Genomic DNA, 16,632 nt, shown 5'->3' with positions numbered 1-16,632 from the left:
GCTCCTGGGAGACGTGCAGGATATGATGATGCGGGAATAGTGAACTGCTGAACAAGGGGGAGCACAAAAGCGAAAATAAAATTCGTAAAAATAAATGAATAAATTGAAATAAATAAAAAAATAAAAAAATAGATAGATAGATAGATAGATAGATAGATAGATAGATAGATAGATAGATAGATAGATAGATAGATAGATAGATAGATAGACAGACAGACTGATTGATCCGACAATCTGACTAAGAGCAAAATGGTTAAATAAAGTGAAATTAAATACGGCATTCAAATATAAATAATGTGAAAATTTAATTGGACACTAACAGTTGTCGTTTATCTATTACTTTTTGTATGGGTCATTTTCATCAATAGAATCAAATATTAATAATTAGATACTTTTAGAATGATTCAAAATAAAATGATTCAATACCAAAGGCTATTGTTATTATCATTTAGAGCTTTATCAAAAAAGATGAAACACTGCTCTGTAATAAAAATTGATAAATATGTGGTTAAATAATTACGAGATGAATAATAATACGTATTAATGAAAAGCTCCATTAAATAACTATTATTAGAATTACATTTACTGGATAAAACACATCCTGGCTCCAGCTTCTTAAATTCGTGGTGACTTTATTCCTTTTTATCTTAAACGAAGGGATAAAAATACAACAAAACCCGTAGTATTGTTGAGTTAACAGTCGATGTGTGTGTGTGTGTGTGTGTGTGCGCGTGTGTGTGTGTGTGTGTGTGTGTGTGTGTGTGTGCGTGTGTGTGTGTGCAGACAATAGATGGAGCCGCGAGCCGCACTCCGCTCCAGTAACGCGTGTCGTTAGCAGCCTATTAGCGCGTAGTTACACCTCCGCACTCTGTGTCCTTCCGCCTTAATCTAGGTCGCATTTTCACGCCGACCGCAGCGCAGGGCCCTCGCTGGTAACTGAATAGCCAGTGTAATCTGACACTTCAACTTGCCGTGCTGTACGGTAGTTGATTCAGTCAGTCACTCACAGCGTCTCCGCGGATCTCGAGTCGTCTTTGTGAATTGGAGAGCGCCGTAAACACGCGGTGTGGAGAAACAACCCGCGGATCCCCCTCTGAGGTCTTCGCTGAAAGTAAGTTTCGCGCCCGGTTATTTTTGTTGTTGTTGTCTAAACGTTTGTGTGGGTTGTTCAAGATGGGGTTTGGACGGACATACCTGCTAACAATAGGGTGACCTCCTGGAAACCTCTAACAGCCGCTGGTGAACTCGTGTCAGGGGAGGCGGGCGGGAGGTCCTGGATGTCTGATCCGCCCCGAAGCGCGTCTATCCCGGCTTGTGTGTTCTGTGTTTCCCCGCGTCTGTGTCTGGAGTGGACGAGCTGCGCTCCGGCGGTGTCTGCATGAACTGGTGTCTACACACTCTGAAGGCAGGAATTTGCGAGTAACTCAGTGATTGCAGGTGTTTGTGGCTCCCCATCAGCTGCTGGTTGATGCTGTGCTGGATGTGTGACACCTGGCTCAGGGGGGCCAGTGTCGACGGACTCCGGTGTGTTCAGGGCTCTAAGTCAGGAACCTGTTTTAATGCAATTAACACGCATGTCCTTAAATTAATCTCTAATGTCCTGTTGAACAAGGACCGCAGCTTCCCTGACATTTACCACCTTGGTACACTGGTAACACCTCAAGGGGATTGGATCCAATCAGTGCCCCCCCTATGCAGAGTCATTGGGACCCCCAGGGGTCCTTCATGCCATTCAACTAACTGAACAATGTTTTGCCGACACAGTTTATTTAATGCACCCTGACTATATTTGTAGTAGACAGAGGTTGGAAAGGGAAACCAGGCAAATGTTTGAGCCCCTCCAGAATCATTTTGGACTGGAAGCCATTCATATTGGCACATTTTGCAGTAGCAGTTATAAACACTCCATACAGTTTATTTATGACCATCTACAATGCACGTTTATGGGGCTGTATGTTAACATACTCTCTTGAAGTTGGCGTTGGTGCGTCCACAAGATGGCAGTGAGGAGACAAAAGTTTCAACAACAACGAAAATTTTAATGGGATAATGCATAAATGTAAATGCATAAATGTAAATATAAAAATAAATCAGAAGGTAACTATGTACTGGATGCAGATCTGTTAGGTTGCTAAATGTAATGCAACATTTAGTCTCTTCTTTGTTGTGTCTGTAGACATTTTTTTATTAATGGTCCTTTTTGCTTGCGGTCCTGCAGTCTATGATTGCCACTTCTGTTAGACAACATTCAGGTGTGACTACAATGTAAACTGTCCACATTATTGATTTTCAGCTACTCAAACCTTCATTGCGCTCTCTCTCTCACACACCCTTAACACCTGAGTTACAATCCATATCATACCACATTTTATAAACTGTCCTGGGGTTCAGTGTGGATGAGCTGCACAACTCAGTGCAGCCTCCTGGCTGACCCTCCCTGTAAAAATTCCTCCCATCTGGATGTGGGGCCAGCCGTGCCAGAGCAAAGAAGAGAGGGGGCTCCCAACAGGAGGAGGAAGAGGAGGAGGTGGAGAGTGGCGCTCTTTCATTAATGTGTGCCCCGCTAAACTTAAAACCGGGGTGTAAACACCCTCATTCTTGAGGTGCTGAAGTTACAGAAGTGTTTCTAGAAGCACTGCTTTGCTACTGTTGAAGAGCGGAGGGACTTTGTGATTTTTATTTGAGAACTAGTAGATAAACAGTATCTGATCTGCAGCTAAACATTTCTCAAGAAATGGCATATTTACCCATGACAAAGTAATAAAGCCAACATTTATTGCAAAAGCATTGCAAGTGTTCTTGTAATCGTGTCCACTCCCTGAAAGTCATGGAAGAGAAAACAGATTTTGGAAAGGGTGCAGTCTTCCATTGTCTTCTTTCTCTGTTGATATTTAATTGGTGATGTAATAAAATTGTTTCAGCAGCAACACTTGTCAGCCACACCACCACGTTAATTAGTGCTGTTCGACATTTATGTTTCCCCCCCAATGAACCGAAGCACCGTCAAGTCATCTGAGCAAAGCACGAAGACATGAAAGGAAGACACGCTCAATCACAGGTTGCCTGATCAAATGTGAAAGAAAGGGAGCAAGGCATTGGAAGCCATCTGCAACTGTTTGAAACTTGAAAGTGTGTGTGTGTGTGTGTGTGTGTGTGTGTGTGCCTGAGTTTTCTTTCCTTCTGTTGTCCCTCATGGGGCCTCTTTGCAACCAGCCAGCCAGACAGGCTGTGAGACGAGACAGAAGAGTGTCTGATTCACTAAACAGGCTAAAGGCTCCAGTAGACTCACTTGGAAATCAAATTAAGGTTTTAAAGGCTGGGTGCAAATGCAAGTGTGCTCACTGAGACGGGATTGTCTGGCCCTCTCCACGCCGCAATGTGAGGGAGATGATGCCCTAAGTATGTTGGGAAAGCAAGGATACATAGATGATCTATGTTTGTATTCAATGATATGTTTGTTCCCTAAACCAAATGAGACGGATTACTATAATATCTCATAAAAATCAGAGTTATCATAACTTTGAACAACATCTTTTATGTGCCAGCTATTCTCTTCCAAAGCTTTCAGGACGATTATTCTTACAAATACTGAAGCGTCGCAAATACGGATTAGAAGTATATACTGTAAAAACAATTACTCACTTGAGTCTGAGTAATTACCTTTTTATTACTCAGCAATTTACCAAGTTGCTCAGTGTTTGCCGCTGTTAACAGCTTGTCAGCACAGCTGCAGCCTGCTAAGTGCTTAAAACCTGGCAAATGCTAATCAGTGTTTTGACAGCCTGACATTTCATCTAACTGTTGGTGTTGGTTTGAGCAGCGCTGTGAAATACTCGCTGCCTATTCACTTGACATGGATTCCTGTAGTCTGGTGTCTCCACATCAGCTCCAACCAACCCACTCCTGTCCCAAGCAGAAGTCAGTCTTTCTCTCTCTCTCTCTCTCTGTCTCTCTCTCTCTCTGTCTCTCTCTCTCTCTCTCTCACTCTCTCTCTCTGTCTCTCTCTCTCTCTCTGTCTCTCTCTCTGTCTCTCTCTCCCTCTCCCTCTCTCTCTCTCTCTCTCTAACTTGTGGTTTATCTTGTCATCACGTTTCATCTGGAGTGAGCCTTTGTTTTTGAATGTGCCTATTTTGGTCCTTTAATAACCCAACAGAACTGTTGCCTAAGAGAGTCTAACTTCCAGAATGAGGGTTCAGAGGGCTTTAGAACCTGACATGTGCAAGTTTGAGCTGAATCTGTTACCTCCTGTCACCTGACAGGAGGTAACAGTGCTTCAAGCTGCACAACATGCACTTTGGTCCGACTTGTGGCTGAATTGTTGTCTGTCTTAAGCTCCTTAGTTATCTGAGAGTGTCTTTGTGAATCTGGATCAATCCTTCGAAATTAAAAGCTGCAAACATGAATATTATTTTCCCCAGAAATTATGTTTGTTTATTTGTTTCTGTAATTGCTATGATAGTTAAGTAAATGCTATCTGGATTATTTTCAAATGCAACATTTGAATGAAAAACCAATGGTCCATTTAGACGACAATTGTTTAAGCCAAAAATAGTTAACTTACGTCACATTTTTGGGTTATGAAAACAACAACGTCACAGTTTATCTTTGCATATGTCTGTTACAGTCCTAGCTTTGTTCACGTACAAGGAATTGCCTCAATGTAAGCATGAAAAATGATTGGCTAGTGAATTAAAACATTCCAGGGGTATCTGTTCAGAAGTTGCAGCTTGCCAGGTACATCAGTGAACAATATTTATTTATCATAAATATAATTTGCAAGCTGTGTTTTGCAAAGTTTGTATTTGCTGTTTGAAATTAGATGTCAGTCATGGAGGCAGGCCTGTGTTTGGAGATCTGTCATAGAAAACTGTTGGGCTGTTATGTGAAACAGGGTGGTGCAGTTTAGCAACATTTATTGTTAGTGAAACTTTTCCATGAATATGTAAGTATTTCAGAAATAGTTTATTCTTTTTCTCTCACAATGCCTCAGGTGAGTTCCCCAACTAGACCTTTACAATGTGTGGCTGGGCCAGTCATTCTGTTGTAGACAGCTGTCTCTTAAAAATGGTATTTTACAAAGTAAGCATCAACTTATGTTTTTGGAGAGTGCTGACTAAAATTCTGAGCTCCTCCTGGGGGGTCACAGTCCTCTAAGTGCTTTTTTTGTCCTGAGACAAGACAGCAAGAGAGAAAGGGGTGAGAGAGGGTGAGACTGTTGCTGGTGTGCCCCTGTCACCGTCTTGTGCATGTTTGATTTGACGTTCCTTAAGAAATGAGTGCAGGGGATGTCACAATGGCCATGTCCTGCTCCCATTCACCCAGAGGCAGGGGCCCTTGAATCATAAATGACATTCAGCTTCCCCAGGAACAATATGAGAGTCAGAGCCGGCACAGGAGGAACAAAATGTTCCCTCTATCCATCCATCCATTCGCCCACTGCTGCTGCCTGCACTCAAGACTTCTCACCATCGCAACCAATTACCCTCACTTTTTTTGTGTTACCACTGATGAAATCCTCACAGAACCTGTCTCAGACGAGGAGGGAGGACGAGTGAGGGAGAGTAAAAGAGATAGAATGTGTCTGAGCGGGTGGCGTTGGCGTGTGTCTGTTTGGCTTGTAAATCCTGTTTAAGCTAAACAAACTCATTGTCTTCATCCTCCAACTGTGTGCTTTCAGTGTGTGTAAATTGCCCACCCCCCAACCCCGTAGCTCTCCCTTCCTCTTTGAGTTGTAAGTACAGTCGGTAGTCATTCGTTGGTTGTTTGACTCGTCTTTTCTGATACCGTAGTGCAGATGGCAGCCTCCTCCATGAGGTCCTCACACCTTTCTTTGTGTCCTGCATGAGTTCATTCAGCAGACAACCACTCATGTGAGGCAGTCCCGCTGCTACAGTTCATGCCAAGGGTTAGACCAACCAGTCTAGCAGAGAACTGTTGCAGCTGCAGGGGTTTTTCTAAACGTGCTAACAGGGCAGCCAAGCCCTGGTTTCCAAAATGATAATTTAAGCCTTAATGGAAATACGTGTTAGTTGATAGTAGTCTTCATCCAAATGATCTCTGTTTGGTAAAATATTAATGTAAAGCCAATAAACAGTAATGCTGCGAATTTTAATATGGTGAAATATAATAATATCATGGTGGTGACCAATTGTCTTTGATTTGTCAAGAAACTTGAAGGCCCTTGGTGCCGTCGTGTTTACATGCTACATGTTACTTTCTCCACAATATAAAGCAAAAAAGAAAGCCAAGGATTGTTGGAGGCAAGAAGAAGATCCAGTTTTTCTGCTGCCTCATCAGGTAGTCTCAGAATGCTGCCTTTTCACCGCACATTTTTTAAAATCTCACCTTCATACCTTCATTGTTAGTTTGGCTGGAGTCATTAAGTCCGCCATGAGTGCGTTTGGATTCAGAGGATCCCAGATTAATTTTACGTACACTTTAGTCACCCTAAACTCAGAATGGTCTTTCTACTTTATAGCCTTTAATGAATCATTTACTAAAGATAGTAAACCACAAGCTGTGCTTAAAATGTAATCTGTGCTATAAGCACTTTCTTAACTAGTCGCCACTGTTGTTCCTCACAGTGAAGTGGATTTTCTGGTGGCAGATGAAGAGTGATGGCAGTTTTTCTGAAGACAGTCAAACAGTCTCCAATATGGCCTTGGGGCATTTATACTGCCTAGTTTTCAGACTAAGTAAATTATCTTTGCTAATGCAAAGGGACAGCTTTTATTCTTTGCCTGTAATGTTGTTCCTGGGAGGGAAAAGAAGTCGAGCAATATCTGCTTTAACAAAACCTTCCACATGAATGGTGTCATTGTTGAAATGTGGTTGCTGGTGGAACAACATTCAGTAGTTTTGCAGAGGTGTGCAATGCATGTAAAGAAATACTTATGTGGACAAGAGGAAGGCTGCACACTCGATCCTTCACCAGGGATTTTTGATAATGGAGCCAGTTGTTGTCATTAAGAACCCCTGAAATCACATGATGTGATCTTGAGCTCCTCCATCCTACAGAGACTGTTTTCTCATAGATTTTTTGACATTGCTCTGTGACAGAGGAAGTCTGTTGCCATGCAGTGTGTTTGCCCGCTTGATGCCCTCCCTACGGTTTTGACACTGGCGGATGGAGCCAGGCGCTTTCCCAGGGTTCTGAGGACTGACATCCCTTTCATTTTCCCGCCTGGGCGGCTCAGATAAAGAGGCATATTTTAAACCTCTGTGTGGATACATCAGCAGTAAAGAGAGATGGGCTTGTGGGCCGGGCTGAGCCACGACATTAACTTTACAGACAGAGAGAGAGCAGACAGAGAAGGTGGGGATGTGAGGAGAAGTGAAGCAGATGTAAAAGTTGGTGACCACAGCTATAGCGTATGATTGGAGGTTACTGGCTGTGGACCTGAGCCACAACGATCATAAACATTATCTGCAGCCATACCACAGATAACCCATTTAACTCGTTTATCAGGGCAATGTGTTTCACCACTTTTTTTTTCAACGTTCCAGTGTTACGAGCATGTCCTTCTGCTAAACCGAACCCACGGTGGAAGCTGTCGTTTATCATATCAGTAATGAGACCAGGCTAATCGTGTGTGTTCCGGAGACAGCAATGATACACTGCTTGGAGCTTGCCAGGGATCAGCCTCAGAACAATGTTTATCATTGTCTCCCAAGGCTTTTTAATTATGTCGTGAACGTTATTAACAAAACAGCTAAGGTCCTTGTATTTTATGATGTTTAAAGATGGCAAGTTCTTAATCTCAAATATTATGCACTTGAGTAAAATAAGTAAAAAACATTCATTTCCATTCTTGAGTTGGATTGTGCACACAGATTGTGTGGATTGTAGTACTTAAAACTGTTACAAAGGAGTTTTTTTAGTGCATTTTGTACCCTTCCAATACACACGTTGTAGAATTGACTGCACTGTGAAACGGGAAGGAGGATCACAGGGTGAGGAAAAGGCAGGGAATGTCCTCAGATCCAGAACTGATGCTCCTTTTATTACCTACGTCAAACAGGTCATGTGTTCACCCATGTTCGTGTTTTGTTTGTTTACCTGCAGGATTATGCAACGACTGCTGAACCAGTTTCCATGAAATGCGGTGGGAGGATGGTTCTTAAGATGATTAACCTGGTCTAAATGTTAAAATACTACACACTAGCCGTGGCTGTACACATTTGTTTTATTTTTATGTTCTTGAGCTACTTTGTATGATCCTTTAAGGTTTTTAATTAACGGTTTTCTGTGTAACTTCCTAACAGTTCTCTTTTAAACTCAAGAACTTGGTTTTTATTCTTGAGCAGCTCCCTTTACTTCAGATTACATTCATAAGCAGCAGCTAATGCAGTTATTATACGTTGTGGACGTGTTGCTATCACAGCTATTCTTTAACCTTTACTTGGCTGCCCAGTGGGAGATGAATGGTACGTGTGACATTGTTAGAGATTCATTTGTGGACATCACACATTTCACGTCGGACTTGAAATACATTTGGACACACACACATAGACGTATACACACACACACACACACACACACACACACACACGCACACACACACAGAGCCATCGTCTTCTCCTTGTCATGTCTCCTTGGATATCCAATCGTTGGGGTTGTATAACAACGGAGGAGGTGTGTCTCATTGATGGTTGCATGAAATCACCTTTTGTGTGCGTGTGTGTGTGTGTGTTTGTGTGTTTGTGTGAGTCAGACAGAGGGAGGTGGGGGTAGCAGCAGCAGTGCCGGCTCAAGGAGAGGTCCTGCCCTGATTTTCTCTGGAATTCCTTTGTTTTTGGAAGCCAGAATGGGGGGGGGGGGACTGAAACTGCCTTCCCTGAGGGTCTTTGCTCCTTGAGAATTCTACACACACACATCTCTCTGACGCCAGCTCTGATAGTTTTAGGGGTGTCTCTGTTTTCAAAGCTTGGAACAGCCAAGGTGTTTTCACCTTCCAGAAAAAGGAGAAGGAAACAAATGATGACAGCAAAAGACAAAGCATCTCAGGCCTGGAGGGACTGATGCTACGCCATCAGAAATTTGCTCTATATTTCCAGAGTACATCCTTTATTCAGAAGTAATAGTAAGGAAAAGTTTGTTTTATCAGTCCCTTAACCCCCCCTCCCCCAATTTTAATAATGCTCTTTTATAGGTTAACAATTCTTTTAGCAGCAAGTGTCCACTGCTGAGACTCCGGCAGAAATTATGTCAGCAGCTCCAATTTAGCTAAAAATTTCATTTTTGCATTCATGGCTCATTAAATCTGTTAAAGCCTGTGTGGCGGCGTTAGATTTGGACAAAGGTATCAGTGTTTAGTTCACACCCAAGTTTTCCATGACCGTATCCTTATCTAGGGCACTCTGTCGCTTTAAGTAATTGACTTCCACCAAGCAGAGCTTTCCCCGTTTATTTGAAGTGGGCTCGTGTTGGGTGTGTGTGTGTGTGGGGGGGGGGGGGTAGGTGGGAGTGGAGGGGTTGAATAAGCTTGTTGCCTACCTCCATTGAGTGAGCCAGCCTCTATCTCAGTTGTCCCCCAGAATAGGCGGAAGGAGAGAGAGGGGAGGTGTCGCAGGAAAAGAGGGGGTAGGAGGAGCGCTGGGAGGTCTGGTCACGTGAGCAGTAATGGTGTTCGTGCTGGTCCCTTTCAGGCTGTCACAGTAAATCTGTTTGACTTGTCACTTTGTAAATCATTACGAAGGCTAAAAGCCTCTCTATTGGATTGTGGCAGATAGGAGGGAGGCAGCAGGTTTCCTTTGTGCCTTCCCAACAATGATATTAATCAAGTTTGTTTTGTGGCCATCCTGCTGTGAGGCTATAATTAGCTTCCTTCTTCCCTCTTCTCAGTTGATTTTTTTTTTTTTGTGCGTCGCTCTTGAAAGCCAAAATATGGAAGGCCAGACTCGCTTTGCAAAGGTCATGTGTTAGGTCTTGTGTGGAGGTACGAACACCATCCTTTAGTTTCTACTGTTGATTCAGATGCAAGCCAAATATGTCATTATTCAGCATGCTCACATACGTTCACACATTGGATAGAGAGGACTAGCAGAGGTGAAGTGCGAGTTAGGTTCCCCCCACCGGGTTCATTAGGGTGGGAGTCACAGGTTGAGGTACGTCTGAACTTGTAGTGTTACTGTCTGATCCAACTGGCTGCTGTCTGACAGGAACATGACAGAGTAGATTTTGTCTTGTTGATGAAGTCAGTGCGGTGTGACATCCGACTTCCTCCTCCCTCTGCCCCCCTCATCCCTTTTTTAATGCCATCCATCTTTACCCTGTATACCCTGTTATTCCATGCTGCTGAGAAAGTGAGGATGATGTAGGAATCTGCCCTGCCCCGCCCTATCTGTCTGTAACCTTTATTTCTGGAGTGTAACTCCAAAAGTGTTTATCTGGTACTCACAAAACCTTCCACACACAATAGTCAAGCGCTGAAGTGACGCTTTTTTTTGTTGCGGAACTTTTTGTCTACTCAATTTTTAAGCTTGAAATTCAGACTTAGACTAATTTTGTTTCTGGGGTTTGTATAAGATGAGAGTTCCAGAGTTTTTTCACAACTCTCATGCACTGGATAAGTGTCAGCAAATTTGAGGAGTTAATCAAACCTTGAAATAAATTTTTATAATTTTTTTAAATACATACATAAAAAGAACTGTAATAATAGCTGGGCTTGCACTAGGAGCTAGTATGACAAAGCCACTGTGGCTCAGTGTAAAATAATTGAGCAAGCCACAAAAAGCCACATTCTGTGTCCAAGACAGTGGTGCACGGGCGGACGACCAACGCTCGTTGCAGGGGGGCGTGGGGGGGTCCGGGGGGCCTCCCCCTGGGAAATTTTTTTGAAAATGGGGTTGTTTTCCTGCATTCTGAGGGCAAAATCTTCTGTTCAGTTTACCTACAAAAATACACTAAAGTCAACAGTTCAAGCTGAACTATCTTTATTTCTGTCCTACTTTATGCAGGTATGAATGTGAGATTCAACAATTGAAAACTTCCATTCACAATGTGGAGATACAGTCATACAAAATATTACTCAATGTTTACTTGTAAGTTTTACTTGCACTAGAAGACATTTCTACTTTGACCACCACCAACACCATTGGTATGCCATAGTTTATTTTATTTTTTTTAATTCAATAACATGATTTTTCATTTCAATTTGAAAAGGCATGAAGAATAGCAAGCGAGGTGAATACACATTTACATGCATCGCTGGTTATTCCTGCTGGTCATAGGGAACAAAGTCTAAGACTACAAACAAGTATTGATAATATTTTTAATTTACCTTCTGTCACCACTCCTCCCCCCTCTCAGCATTCACCATTTGCTTATTATCGAGGACTTTAACACAAACTCTACTATAAAACACTTGATTCTTTTGATCGATCGTCCTCGCCTTGTCTTACACCAATTCGCGGGTTCAGTTTGTAAAAAAACAATATTTTTGTTTTTCATTGGACGAATGGAGGTTATGACCCGAGTGCATATTTAATGATCGGGAGCGTTCGGGTCACTTTGGCTATTTCCGTCGGCATGCTTCGGCTAAATTCGTCGGCATGCGGAAATAGCGGCGCTATTCTTGCTAGCGCCGCTCGCTAGCGGAAGTAGCGAGCGAAAAAGTTGTAAGTTTGAGCCTTTTTTCCGTAAAAATAAGAACGCCACTGTGGCTACACAAACCTTGTAGCCAATCTGGAATTTACTTTGCCTATGGCGAAGTGGCGAATGGCTAGCGCAAGCCCAGAATAGGTCCAATTTAAAGAAGTTCCAATGATTTTTCATCAATGAAATGCACTTGCGGTGTAGGATTACTGACTATCCCTGTCCTGACGGCAGACGACGGCCGTCAGGACAGGGTTCCATCACACAGTGTTCCCGATCCGATCTGTGAAGTGTCAGGCTCACATGAGCTCGCTATCATCAGTCCAAATGCCGTGGGAGACGATCTGAGCGTTCTATCTCTGTTTGGGTCTCCGTGTTTCTCGACCTCTCATTAACATTCCCGCTACACACAGCTCTGCACATGCCAAGGTATTAAGCTGTTTGGAGGTTCTGTCATTTGGACTATTGTACCAGCAAGCCAAACCGGGCTGGCAGTGTCCCACGTCTTAATGATAAAGCTCTTCTCTGACTGACGGGTCGGGTGAAATGTCGGCTCTATCAGGCGGTTTGTCAGCTGCTGTGATGCTCAGACAATCTGAAAGGAGGTTTTTGACAGTTAAACTGGATCTCTGTGCCTGGGGCAGTGTCATTAATGACAATACCAATGACAGAATGAATAAAAGGATGTTAATTGTGGCTGTTCAGTTGTCTAACTGTGGATTGACATGCTCATTGGCTGCCAAGTTTGATACTTCACTTACATTCTTTAGAGATTAATGGCTGGGTATCGATCCCACTCAGTATTCTGACATCTATTGATGTTGAGGTGAGTTCATGCCAAATGAAAACACTGGTAAATGCTCAGCTCAGACCTTTGTGAGTGGAAATGAAATGCCTTACCAGTGTTTTCTCACATTGTGGTGCATTAACAACAAAGGACTTGCTCTTTATTCTGCATGTGAATGATTTTCCTGCTTTCTGGAAAGCCAATTCCTTACATTCACATCACTGATTGATAAACGCTGATTGGCAGAGGCATGTTTGAGATAGTTAATCTGTCATTATACACTCAGTATTTATGCATGTCACAGTATGAGAGAGTTATTAAACACCTGTACATCCATCTTTTCACATTGGTATCTGCGTATTCGCCATTCCGATTTTGTGACAGTGCAGCTTCTCAGCATTGGACTATTAGCCTTCACATTTTTGGGGAATGTTTTCTTAAATGCTCCTTGTTGTCCCTGCGTGCAACTAAAACCCCATACGGTTGTAGAGCTGCGATGATTTACAAAGGCTGGAAGGCTACAACAGCTCTGTGATGGATTGTTGTGATGGAAGCTGTTTTTCAAGTAAAAGGCACTAAGGGCCGTCTGAGAGGTAGGGACCTAAAACCTGAAATAAAAGCTCTTTAAACTGGTGTGTTCTTGAAAATAGTCAGCAATAACTCAGCAATTCTGGAAGAGGTCTGGAAGAGTAACACAAAAACATCTGTTCAGTTCTTCGATATACAGTAAAGCGATAGATGTGTTTCATAGACCTGGGCTTGCACTAGGAGGTAGTATGACTAAGCCACTGTGGCTCAGTGTAAAGGAATTGAACAAGCCACAAAAAGCCACATTCTGTGTCCAAGACAGTGGTGCACGGGCGGACGACCAACGCTCGTTACAGGGGGGCGTGGGGGGGTCCGGGGGGCCTCCCCTGGGAAATGTTTTAGAAAATGGGGTTGTTTTCCTGCATTCTGGTGCATTCTGAGGACAAAATCTTCCGTTCAGTTTACCTACAAAAATACACTAAAGTCAACAGTTCAAGCTGAACTATCTTTATTTCTGTCCTACTTCATGCAGGTATGAATGTGAGATTCAACAATTGAAAACTTGCATTCACTATGTGAAGATACAGTCATACAAAATATTACTAAATGTTTACTTGTAAGTTTTAAATAGACTAGAAGACATTTTAACTTTGACCACCACCAACACCATTGGTATGCCATAGTTTATTTTATTTAATTCAGCATGATTTTTCATTTCAATTTAAAAAGGCATGAAAAATAGCAAGCGAGGTGAATTCATATTTACATGCATCGCTGGTTATTCCTGCCGGTCATAGGTATCAAAAGTCTAAGACTACAAACAGTCTAAAAACCTTGTAGCCAATCTGGAACTTACTTCGCCTATTGCGAAGTGGCGAATGGCTAGCGCAAGCCCAGATAGACACCAGGCCACAGACCAGTCAGTTACACAAAACTATTGAATCACTGAATCTGAAGCTGTTCTTGCAAATGAATGAACTGACATGAAGTAAGTGGGAGGATATTGTGTTTCCTGGGTTCCCTTTTTGACACCAATCCTCTTTCAACATGAAAATCCTAACATCTTGTTTACTAAGTATAAATCCCACACAGATGGAAATCAGCCTGAGATCAGATAAAGGATGTTGTATTTTTTGAGGATAATTGACCTACAACACTTAGTTGGCAGGACCCATTATCCACATCTCCATGATCTGAATGTCAATGTGTTTTTAAGTGTGGATAACAGTTAAATGGAAGCTAACGGTTTACACACGGCCATTAGGAAAAGGTTATAGAGGATATGAATCAAGACCGCTGTAATAGAAGAGTTTGGCGTAAGATTAGAATATGGTCAGACTAACTTTATAGACATTAAAAAAATGAACTATGCTGCAAATTTTAGATAACAGTCACTAAGCAAATATTAGGTGGCTGGCTCTGTGCATAAAATTCTGTTCTCTCACTGTTCCATGACTGAGGCTCACGGTATGCTTACACTGTTTAAATTACTGTTCATGTTTGTGCCTGATCACACCTATTCACCTTGATGTATATTATTTCAGCACATCAAAGTGGATTACATTGGCGACTGCATAGCTTCCACACATATTATTTATTTCTGACAAGAGAAATTACATTTTTTATGATCAGCCTGACGTGTTGCTGAATTCATTAATAATTAAATTAAAATTGAATAAAAACAGCCATAGCACCTACAGTGGTTCATTTTGAAGTATTATAAAAATATTGAACTGGACCGTTTGTAATTTCCATGATGGAGTCTTATGTCCTGGCCATTACTGTATTGTTAAAGTTAGAAGTTTCTCTAGCCGATCCCTCTGTCCTCTCTGTGCTCATGTTCTATACCACCTTGAAAAAGGTGTTATACACCGATGACAGACAAGGTCGTGCGAGTGAAGCAGGACAGTACAGGTTTGTGTGTGTGCGTGTGTGTGTGAGTGTGTGAGGGAGTGGGGCTAGAGAGGGAAAAGAGGAGGGGGTTTGACAGAAGGAGAGGATGAAGAAAGCGAGAACGAGCGCCACTGCAGCCCTCCACCCACCGCTCAGCTGCAGCTACAAATCAGACAACGGAGCCACTGCTGGGGTGTTGCACCACCACACCATTTACACACAAAAAACTGTCAAACCTGTCCTGATTGGTAATTAGGAATACTCATTTCCGTCATCACTTAGCTGTGGCAGTCATGTAATCTGGTGTGTGTGTGTGTGTGTGTGTGTGTGTGTGTGTGTGTGTGTGTGTGTGTGTGTGTGTGTGTCATGTGAAGCTGTGTTGTTGTGATCTAAGTACGTTATACACCATGTAGCAGCAGCTGATCCCCCACAGTCAGTCTGAAACTGCAGCTCTGGCCGCCTCTGGTGTGTGTGTGTGTTTATGCATCTTTACTACATGCACACACACACACACACACACACACACACACACACACACACACACACACACACACACACACACACACACACACACACACACACACACACACACACACACACACACACACACACACACACACACACAACGCTGTGTGCAACCTTGTGCTTGTTTAAAGGGTAGAAGCAGCAGCTCTTTATGAGTGCCAATGATGCACATTGTGTCCTGAATGACTTTGGCCATGCGGGCCTTGCAGCTTTGCAGAGCACAGCGAGTCAAATGGACCGAGTTGTAGACAGCTCTGTGTTGGTAGGGCAATGACAGAAATAAGTGGGTGGCAGCCCGTTTTCCCCACTGACATTTAAACATCACGCATTTTCCCATTAACCCTCATCACTTACGAGTGGACCTCAGCTAAATCGCCTTTTACTCCTGCTCTGTGAACAATTTGGTAATTTGTGCTGTTATTATCCTAATTTGCACATGAGCAAGTGAAAATGAGAGAAAAGGGGGTAGCACGTTACGTGTCCTTTCATTAAGTGGGATGTTTGAATGCAGACCCTCCACCTTCAAGAGAGATTTGATACTTGAGGGGTTGAAGTAGTTTTGATGGAAACTCCATTAATGATTGATTACAGGAGGAGAGCAGTTAAAAATCTCCCCGTTCCAGCGCCATCAATTATTGAAATCGTTCTCCTTGCATTCCAGCGGCACATGAAATATCAGTCACCATCTTGACATCTTGAGTTGATAACACTTGTCAAAGAAATCAGAGCTTTGTATTGATTTATAAAAACATAAATTTTGTTTGCATATTTTTTCATTCTAAAGGTGAGGCTTACGGCAATTTTCCTTTGCTCCTCATCAACCAATTTCTAAACCTACTTTTTTCATTTGTTATTATCAGAGGTGTATGTTTTATCAGTATATCTATAATTATAATATTGCACTCAGTTTTAGATATAAAATTAAATACACATTTAATGCATTGTCCCTGCAGCCTCAGGCCCAGTTGTTAAAACATTCATATCTTGGCTTCTTCTCTAGATGTTGTGCCACACGATATCTGACTTAATAGCTGGAATGATTCAGCCTGTGTTTTTATGCTGAGAATCTCAAACAAACACACACGCACACATACACGCACGCATGCACGCATGCACGGACGCACGCACACACACACACACACACACATACACACACACACACACACACACACACACACACACACACACACACACGTCGAGTATGTTGTTGAGAGAGAGAGTGGATATTTGAAGTGATGCTGAGAATCCGTGTCAACCGGTTTATGAGTGCGTGTCAACACAGAAAAGAAGTTCTCCGGAGCTG

At 42.6% G+C, this 16,632-nt stretch overlaps 1 protein-coding gene across 8 annotated transcripts in view; it reads left to right on the top strand.

Moving 5' to 3' along the window:
* Positions 1-961: 961 nt before the first annotated feature.
* zmiz1a (zinc finger, MIZ-type containing 1a) overlaps positions 962-16,632 on the top strand; it is a 95,122-nt gene continuing 79,451 nt past the window's right edge. For 6 of the 8 annotated variants that reach the window (XM_068326793.1, XM_068326797.1, XM_068326796.1 and 3 more), the window contains exon 1: positions 963-1,111. The gene's annotated coding sequence lies outside the window, so the exon portion shown is untranslated. Of the gene's footprint in view, positions 1,112-16,632 lie in introns of all 8 variants that reach the window. The other 2 variants (XM_068326799.1, XM_068326794.1) reach the window with 2 other exon arrangements.

This window comes from Antennarius striatus, chromosome 11, assembly GCF_040054535.1.
Source record: "Antennarius striatus isolate MH-2024 chromosome 11, ASM4005453v1, whole genome shotgun sequence".
Classification (NCBI taxonomy): domain Eukaryota; kingdom Metazoa; phylum Chordata; class Actinopteri; order Lophiiformes; family Antennariidae; genus Antennarius; species Antennarius striatus.
Note: the sequence above shows the minus strand (reverse complement) of the source record. Positions and strands in the feature narration are given on the sequence as shown.